The following is a 7,985-nucleotide window of genomic DNA, read 5'->3' on the forward strand; positions in this document are numbered from 1 at the left end:
GAACGCGATGAAAAACATTCTGATATGTCCATGGAGGCATATAAGAAGAGAATCCGAGAGGACACCAGTCCCGTTCTAGTGCAGCCCGCGATTCCAGCCACTGCCACATTCGAGCTTAAAGGACATATTCTTTCCGCTTAAAGACGTTCCATTTTCCGGGAAAAACTGTGAGGATGCATACAAACACCTTGATGAAGTAAATGACATAGCGGATTACCTCAACGTCCCTAATGTGCCAAGAGAGACGGTGCTTTTGAGAATGCTTACCGTTACTTTCAAGGGGGCCGCTAAGGATTGGCTAAAAGCACTTCCATCCGGTGCAATAACTACTGGGCGCAGATGCATGAGCTATTTTTGGAACATTTTTGCCCACCTTCCAAAGTTGCTAAACTCAAGAAAGCTATAGCGAATTTCGAGCAACAACCGGGGGAGTCACTATACGAAGTATGGGAACGCTACAAGGGATTGATAAGGAATTTCCCCCAAAATGACTTGAATGAGCAACAACAAGTTTCTATTTTTTATGATAGGGTTAATGTCATGACAAGGAAACTCCTTGATTCTCAAGGTCCTTTAACTAAGAAAAATCCGGCTGAAATCAAGGACTTAATTGAATGATTTTCCAAGCATTCTTGTGAGTACCATAATCCTAGGCATGATGGGGCAAAAGAAATTAGTAGTGGAACTTCTGAAGATATGACAGCTGTGTTAGCCATGCTAAACACTATGGACCAAAGGATGACAAAGATGGACCAGTCAATTCATGCTATTAGAGTTGGTTGCGAAAGATGTAATGGTCCATACTTGACAAAAGATTGCCACTTGGATGATAATGGAAATAAGAAGGTGCAAGTTTGCTACTCGAGTGGAGATAAGTATGATGAAGATTGGCGGACACCAAAGAAAGAGTGGTTGCCATATGATGAATATAAAAAGAAAAAGGAAGAAAATTTTAGGCAAATAGGCCGAGGATTTTACCAAAAAGAGCAATCACCACCTGAGAAGAAGGTTGATCTTGAGTTTGTTTTAGCCAGATTTACGGAAGCTTCGAAAAAACATCGCGATGAAACCGATGCAGCAATGAGAGAACAGAAAGCCCTATTAAGGACTCACCAAGCATCGATTCAAAATATCGAAGCCCAAATAGGTCAACTAAATACTTTGATGAATGAAAAACTATCTCAACTAATTCCCGAGAAAAAGCCTCAACCACATGTAATGGTAATCGAAACTGAAGAGGATACCATCTCTGAGTTCCTTGAAGCACTTGAAGTCAATCCACATCAGACCGGAACAAATCCAAAGAAGTCCAAACTCGAAGAAAAAAATGATGCTGAAACTTCAAACTCACGATGTGAGCATCCAAGGCTCACGGCGTGGGGATGGAATGATTAGAAAAATTCAGTCGATGTGCAAGCTTATCGTCCTCTGCTTTCGTTTCTGTCTAGAGCTCATATTCACCCACTGGAATAGGAACACTTGAAGTTTATGAAGCAAGTGAAGGGTATTTCAATAAATACTCCTTTTATTGAAACATTGTCTAAAGTTCCTGAATATGCCAAGTTCTTGCAAGATCTACTTGACACTCGCCAACAGTTAGAAAATAATTCTAAAGTTATACTTAGTGAGCAAAGTTCTAAAGTTATATTGGGAGAGTTGCCAAAGAAAATGGGAGATCCTGGACGCCTCACTCTTCCGTGTGAATTTGGAAACAACATGAAGACTTATGCCTTAGCCGATTCTGGAGCTAGCATAAATCTAATGCCTTTTTCGTTCTATCAAAATCTAAATCTTCCAGATTTTAAGGCTACAAGAATGGCAATTCACATGGCTAACCGTTCAGTGACACATCCAAGAGGCATCGTGGAAGATATTTTGGTAAAAGTTAGGAAATTTATTTTTCCAATTGACTTTGTCGTTTTAGATATGAAGGAAGATGCAAATGTCCCCATAATTCTTGGTCGCCCTCTGCTAAATACTGCTAGGGCCTTGGTAGACATTCGCGAGTCAAAACTTACTTTGAGAGTGGGAGATGATGAAGTTGCCTTTGGAGTGGAAGATGGTTTTCAAAGTAATGATGTTCAAGTTGAAGTTTTTAATATAGATTAAGAGAATGAACTTGAAGAATTGGAAAAATTAATGGAAGAGGAGATTCAACAAGTTAAACGCACCAAACCGAGAGCATCCGTTCCACTTGTTTTTGAAGTGATTGCTTATAAAACTTCAACATCTTAGGTGAGTGAGGAAAGAGAAGAATTGGTATCTAGTGACGAGGAAGAAGTTACTTCTAATTTAAGGTGTTCAACCATGGATAAGAAGGATGTTCCCGTAGAGCTCGAGAATGAAGAAAAAGTAGAACATAAACTTGTGGTAAATAAGGGAGTTAAAAGAAAGATTGAAGAGAATGATGCAAGAGGTAAACAAGAAAATTCTAAAAAGGCATATCTTAGAAGAGTTTAAGCTTACAAAAGAAGGTGGAAGGAGCAGAAAATACAATTGGTGATTGACACTCCGATAACTTTAACGTGAGGCGGCACGGAGTCCGACTCAAGACTCCAACAAAAAGAAGCGCTTCTCGGGAGGCAACCCGAGCTCGGTTTGCTATTTTTCTTTTCGTTTTTGACTTTTGCATTTTTAGTTTATTTTTAGGATAATTAATCATCTAGTCATTTAATTATTTTAGAAAATGGTAAAAATCAAGTGTGGGGTCCCTAGCTATTGAGTGGTAAAATTAATCAAAGTTTTTTTTAGTAAAATGGACTTTTTATATAAAAATCTCGACAACACGTCGTGGGTCAAAAAGCCCACCCCGAGGTACTTTTAATTTAGCCCGTATTTTTGGCCCAGTAACACACTCATGATGTGAGCCCCATAGCTCAAGACGTGAGCTTTAAGTTAATACGGGAGGGGACCATTTTTGTGACCTCATTTCTGGACCACTTACCACTCACATTAACACACACGAAGGGAAGAAAGACAAGCCCCCACTTAGATTTTTGCCGAGATTTGCTTCTCTTGTCGCATGTTTGTGTTCATTCTCCACGATTGGTAAGTTTTCTTCCTTTAATTCTTGATAATTGCTTCAATTTTAGAGTTAGGGTTTATGCTATGATCAAATGTCGAAACTAATGCCCTAATAATGTGATTTCTTCACTGCATGTTACCTAAATATACTTAGAATCGAGTTGTTACTAAACCCCAACCATGCATTGAGTCTGATTTCACTTCCTGTCATGGCCGATTAAACTGACAGTTACGAACTCATGACGTGAGCTTCAGGCTCACGACATGAGTCTTGGGTATTTTGAGTTTCTGTTTTAATAATATGTCTAATGTTTTGTGTGTCTTGTTGGTTGTTTCTTGTCTATTGGTTTTTACAGGGAATGGCTTCAAGAAGGTCAAACGAGCAGTTTCAAGGACATGTTTCTAACCACCACCCGTTGTATCAAATTCCCGTTGACATGCCCTCGAATGTGGTTACCAACTTCACCAACAAGTTGGGATGGCTTCATAACTGAGAGTTTTCCATATCCCCAAGAATTGATTAGGTGCGTTTGGGAGAAGTTGGGCTAATGGAAAGAATGGCTCCGTATTTGACGAAGACTTTTTCTATGGATGGTTTTGCTTTCACATGTAATGGATGGAAGAATTTATTCACCATTAATGAGCCGGTTTTCCAAGAGCTGTTTGTGGAGTTTTTCGCCTCAGTTTCATTTGAAGATGCCACTGTTGAACCTTCTTACACGCGGAATTTGTTTTTTTGCCTCGGTGGCGAATTTTGGGAGTGTAGCCTCGCTGAATTTTCATGGCGTATGGGGATATATGAGGAACATGAGACACATTCACCAGCCTTCGAACTTTTCTTGAGATCCGCTGTTCGAGAATATTTTTCGGGTGTCACTGGGTACGATTTTTGGGGGACAATTGCTAACAGGGCGTTTCATTTGGGTGTTTCGCAGGAGAGTCATATTCGATCCCCGATTCATCGACTTCTTCACTGGTTGATTACTTTTTCCATCAACCATAAGAGATATGGAGATAAGGTTACAAGTTTGAACTTATTTTTCTTATGGAGTATTGTTACACTGGAAGTCTTTTGCAACATCCCGTATCATTTAGATAGCTATTTGGGTAGCACGGCGGCCATTTCCCGAGCTGGTAGCCCTATTAATGGGGGCCATTTTATTACTCGCCTGGCAAGATCATATGGTCTTATTACACTACGATTGACTAGGACATTGACACGCAAGCCAGGGGATGACCTTTCTATGGGGTATTTGGAGTCAATGTGTGTTGTAGTCAACATGGGTTTACACTGGAGTATACATATTGATGATGATGTGGAGCCACGCGATCATCCTGAACAACAGCCATGGTCTCGAGGAAGGAGAATGTGAGAGGACACGAAGAGAAAGGACAATCGGTGCATCATAATGCACCCCATGGGAGGAGCTAGTTTTGGTGGAGAAGCTATGGGTGGTTATTTTGACCTATTATCTTTAAGTATGAATTGGATTGGAGGCACGATGGAAAACTTGGTCCGGAACTTCAATGTTTAGAAACCACCTCACTTAGGAAATCACTATCCAGTCTATCCTATGTGGAATGACTATCAGAACCGGGGTGGAGATGGAGCTGGAGGAAGCGGAATGCATAATGAGGAGGATGATGATTAATTTTTATCGTTTTATTTTATTTTTTGTCTAGTTTATTTTTGATGTGTTTGATTTTATTTGGTTTGATTTGGTTGTGTAACAAAACTTTAAGATTGTTATGTTTCTTTTCCACTTCCTTTGGTTGTTTATTTAAAGAAATTTGTGAGAGAAAAACGTGAAAATGAAAAATTAAAGATATGAGAGCATATGCAAGTTTTAGTCGGGTATTTTGTGACAACCCGAAATTTACTCCGTCACTGTAACCCGCTTCCGTTAATAAAAGTTAGTTCCATTAAAATTTTCCGTTAACTTTTATTTATTAAAATAATTCATTTTGAGTTATTAAAATAAATAATATATAATGACGGAATAAAAGCAACTAAGTCGGGTTACGGTTAGTTAACCCGGTAAAAACATTCAGCTCCGTTTAAACGACAGTGTATGGTGGGTCCCCACTAGGCAGCCATATATAAAGGAGGAGTGTCCACCTTTAGAGCCTTTTCCCACCTTGGAGCTTTCTCTCTCTACTTTCTCTCTCTAAAAATCGGGTTTGGTTCAAGAACACCACTTTCAAGCCTCAAAAATCAAAGGTAATCTTCCTAACTTGATTTTCTAGCTTGGTATTCATGCTATTTCGAGTTGGATCATCCAAATACCCCAACATGCATGCGTTTACGGTTTGGGGAGCCTCCCAAAACCGTAAACTCCTAAGTGAGGGTTTTGAAACCCCAAAACACTTCCAAACCTTCTCTAAAGCTTAGATATGTACATGCATGGACTAAAGAACCCAAGATCGTGACTTTTTGGCCATAAACTTGAGTTTACGGTTCTTGAACATTCAAGAACCGTAAACCCAAAAACCGTAAACACCTCAAATGGTGTTTTGATGCCCCTAAACCCTTCCTTAGCTTGTTTGATGAACTAGAAACTAGTGTAAATGAGCTTAGGACCTTGAAACATGAAATGGTTGAAGTGGTCAAGGGTTTACGGCCGTAAACCCTAGAGTTTACGACCGTAAACTCCTAGAGTTTACGACCGTAAACTCCCAAGGAGTGGTCCAAGGACCGTAAACTCCAAGGGAGTACCCAATTGAACCCTAATCACTTCCAAAGCCCTCGAATTGATCCTAGGAACCTTCCTTGTGATGCATGAGACCTTTAGACACACAAACTCACCATTTCCATGAGTTTACGGCCGTAAACTCATGGGGGAAATGGTCTCCCAACCGTAAACACACTTAAGTGTGGCCAAGTGAAGTGTAAACTCCATAGTGAGGCCATACACTCCTTAGATGCAACCTTTAGCACTCCTAACACTTGAAACCAAGTGTTTTTCATACATTGAAGTGCCTTTACTCACTTAATTAGTGATTACACAACTAATTAGATACTTTATACATCACTACATGTTACATAGGATCCGTGTGTGTGTTCAAGTCCTCACTTGACACCTAGCATCCTACATAGGATCCGTGTGTGTGTTCAAATCCACTTCACCCACTATAGGTGAGTTCATACCCCTAAATGAACCTTTTTAAATGTTTTTAACTGTTTTATGGGGGGGAATACAAGTTGAACCAAATAAGTTATAGTAACAATCGCATGTGGATTATAACTTGCAACCAAAAGGATTTTCTACAGTATTAACCGTTTTTACCACCAAAAAAGGGATTTTCTATACTTTCAACTATATTGCCAATTAAACTGTTTTCAAATGCTTACCAAATTCATTTTCGTGTTAAATCACTATAAAACTATTTTCCAAAATTCGTTTAAACTAATTTTTATTCTCAAACCATATCTACACCAATATATTTATATAAGTAAGACTTGAAGGACTTAGGACTAATAACTCACCTTACTTCCTGTTCTTGTTTGATTGTGGGCTTAGGGTATTTTGTTATTAGTCCGACTCTCGTTGAATTCTTAGTTATATATCTTATATATTTGTGTCAGATATAAAAGTTTTCATATTAGTTCAATGCCTTTGGATATCAAAGACACGCAACCAACAACACTATTTAACTATAATAGGTATCTACACCAATATATTTATATAAGTAAGACTTGAAGGACTTAGGACTAATAGCTCACCTTACTTCCTGTTCTTGTTTGATTGTGGGCTTAGGGTATTTTGTTATTAGTCCGACTCTCGTTGAATTCTTAGTTATATATCTTATATATTTGTGTCAGATATAAAAGTTTTCATATCAGTTCAATGCCTTTGGATATCAAAGACACGCAACCAACAACACTATTTAACTATAATAGGTATCTACACCAATATATTTATATAAGTAAGACTTGAAGGACTTAGGACTAATAGCTCACCTTACTTCCTGTTCTTGTTTGACTGTGGGCTTAGGGTATTTTGTTATTAGTCCGACTCTCGTTGAATTCTTAGTTATATATCTTATATATTTGTGTCAGATATAAAAGTTTTCATATCAGTTCAATGCCTTTGGATATCAAAGACACGCAACCAACAACACTATTTAACTATAATAGGTATCTACACCAATATATTTATATAAGTAAGACTTGAAGGACTTAGGACTAATAGCTCACCTTACTTCCTGTTCTTGTTTGATTGTGGGCTTAGGGTATTTTGTTATTAGTCCGACTCTCGTTGAATTCTTAGTTATATATCTTATATATTTGTGTCAGATATAAAAGTCTTCATATCTTAACTATAATAGGTATAGTTAAGGGACACTACTCAATGCTACTATTGTCATGACAACTACTAGAGTCAGTTCAGTTGTGAGTCAATATACACTATATACTATACAAGAGAACACTATATACTATACAAGGAGAACATTATGTACTATACAAAGAGAACACTACATACTATACAAGAGAACTTACTAAAATAGAATGTGACATACTATTTCTCGATACGACACATCTTTGTGCTATCACCGCGTAACCAGAGTCTCCTGGAGGGAGAGCGGGCATTATGTGTATAGATCTATACGGGACAGACACTCCCACATCCCGACTGCTAGCTACAGTCCGAGCCGTCTAGGCCCAGGGGTGACAAAATGTCACATCTACATATGACTCGGAGGGTCAAAGGGATTCGATCGTCAATCAGCATGGTTACGTATGAGTTCACATTCAAATCTTTAATTAATACTTTAAAAATTAAAGGCAACAGACTCCCTGAGGAGTATTGTACATTTAATACTACCTGGAGCCTGCATTTCATTACATATGGCCGACAGTGATACTGTTGGGGTAAAACATTTTCTCATTACTATACATGAATAAAGTCTAAAACTATATTTTCAAACTAATAACTACTGGGAAAACTTGTACATTTTCA

At 38.4% G+C, this 7,985-nt stretch overlaps 1 non-coding gene across 1 annotated transcript; it reads right to left on the reverse strand.

The window, feature by feature from the left end:
• Positions 1 to 387: 387 nt before the first annotated feature.
• LOC145141727 (small nucleolar RNA R71) lies at positions 388 to 494 on the reverse strand. The gene has a single exon (XR_013722921.1). It is a non-coding gene; the product is annotated as a small nucleolar RNA R71 (small nucleolar RNA).
• Positions 495 to 7,985: the final 7,491 nt, after the last annotated feature.

The sequence above is a fragment of the Lactuca virosa genome, chromosome 9, assembly GCF_052849685.1.
Source record: "Lactuca virosa cultivar CGN04683 chromosome 9, Lactuca_virosa_CGN04683_v6, whole genome shotgun sequence".
Classification (NCBI taxonomy): domain Eukaryota; kingdom Viridiplantae; phylum Streptophyta; class Magnoliopsida; order Asterales; family Asteraceae; genus Lactuca; species Lactuca virosa.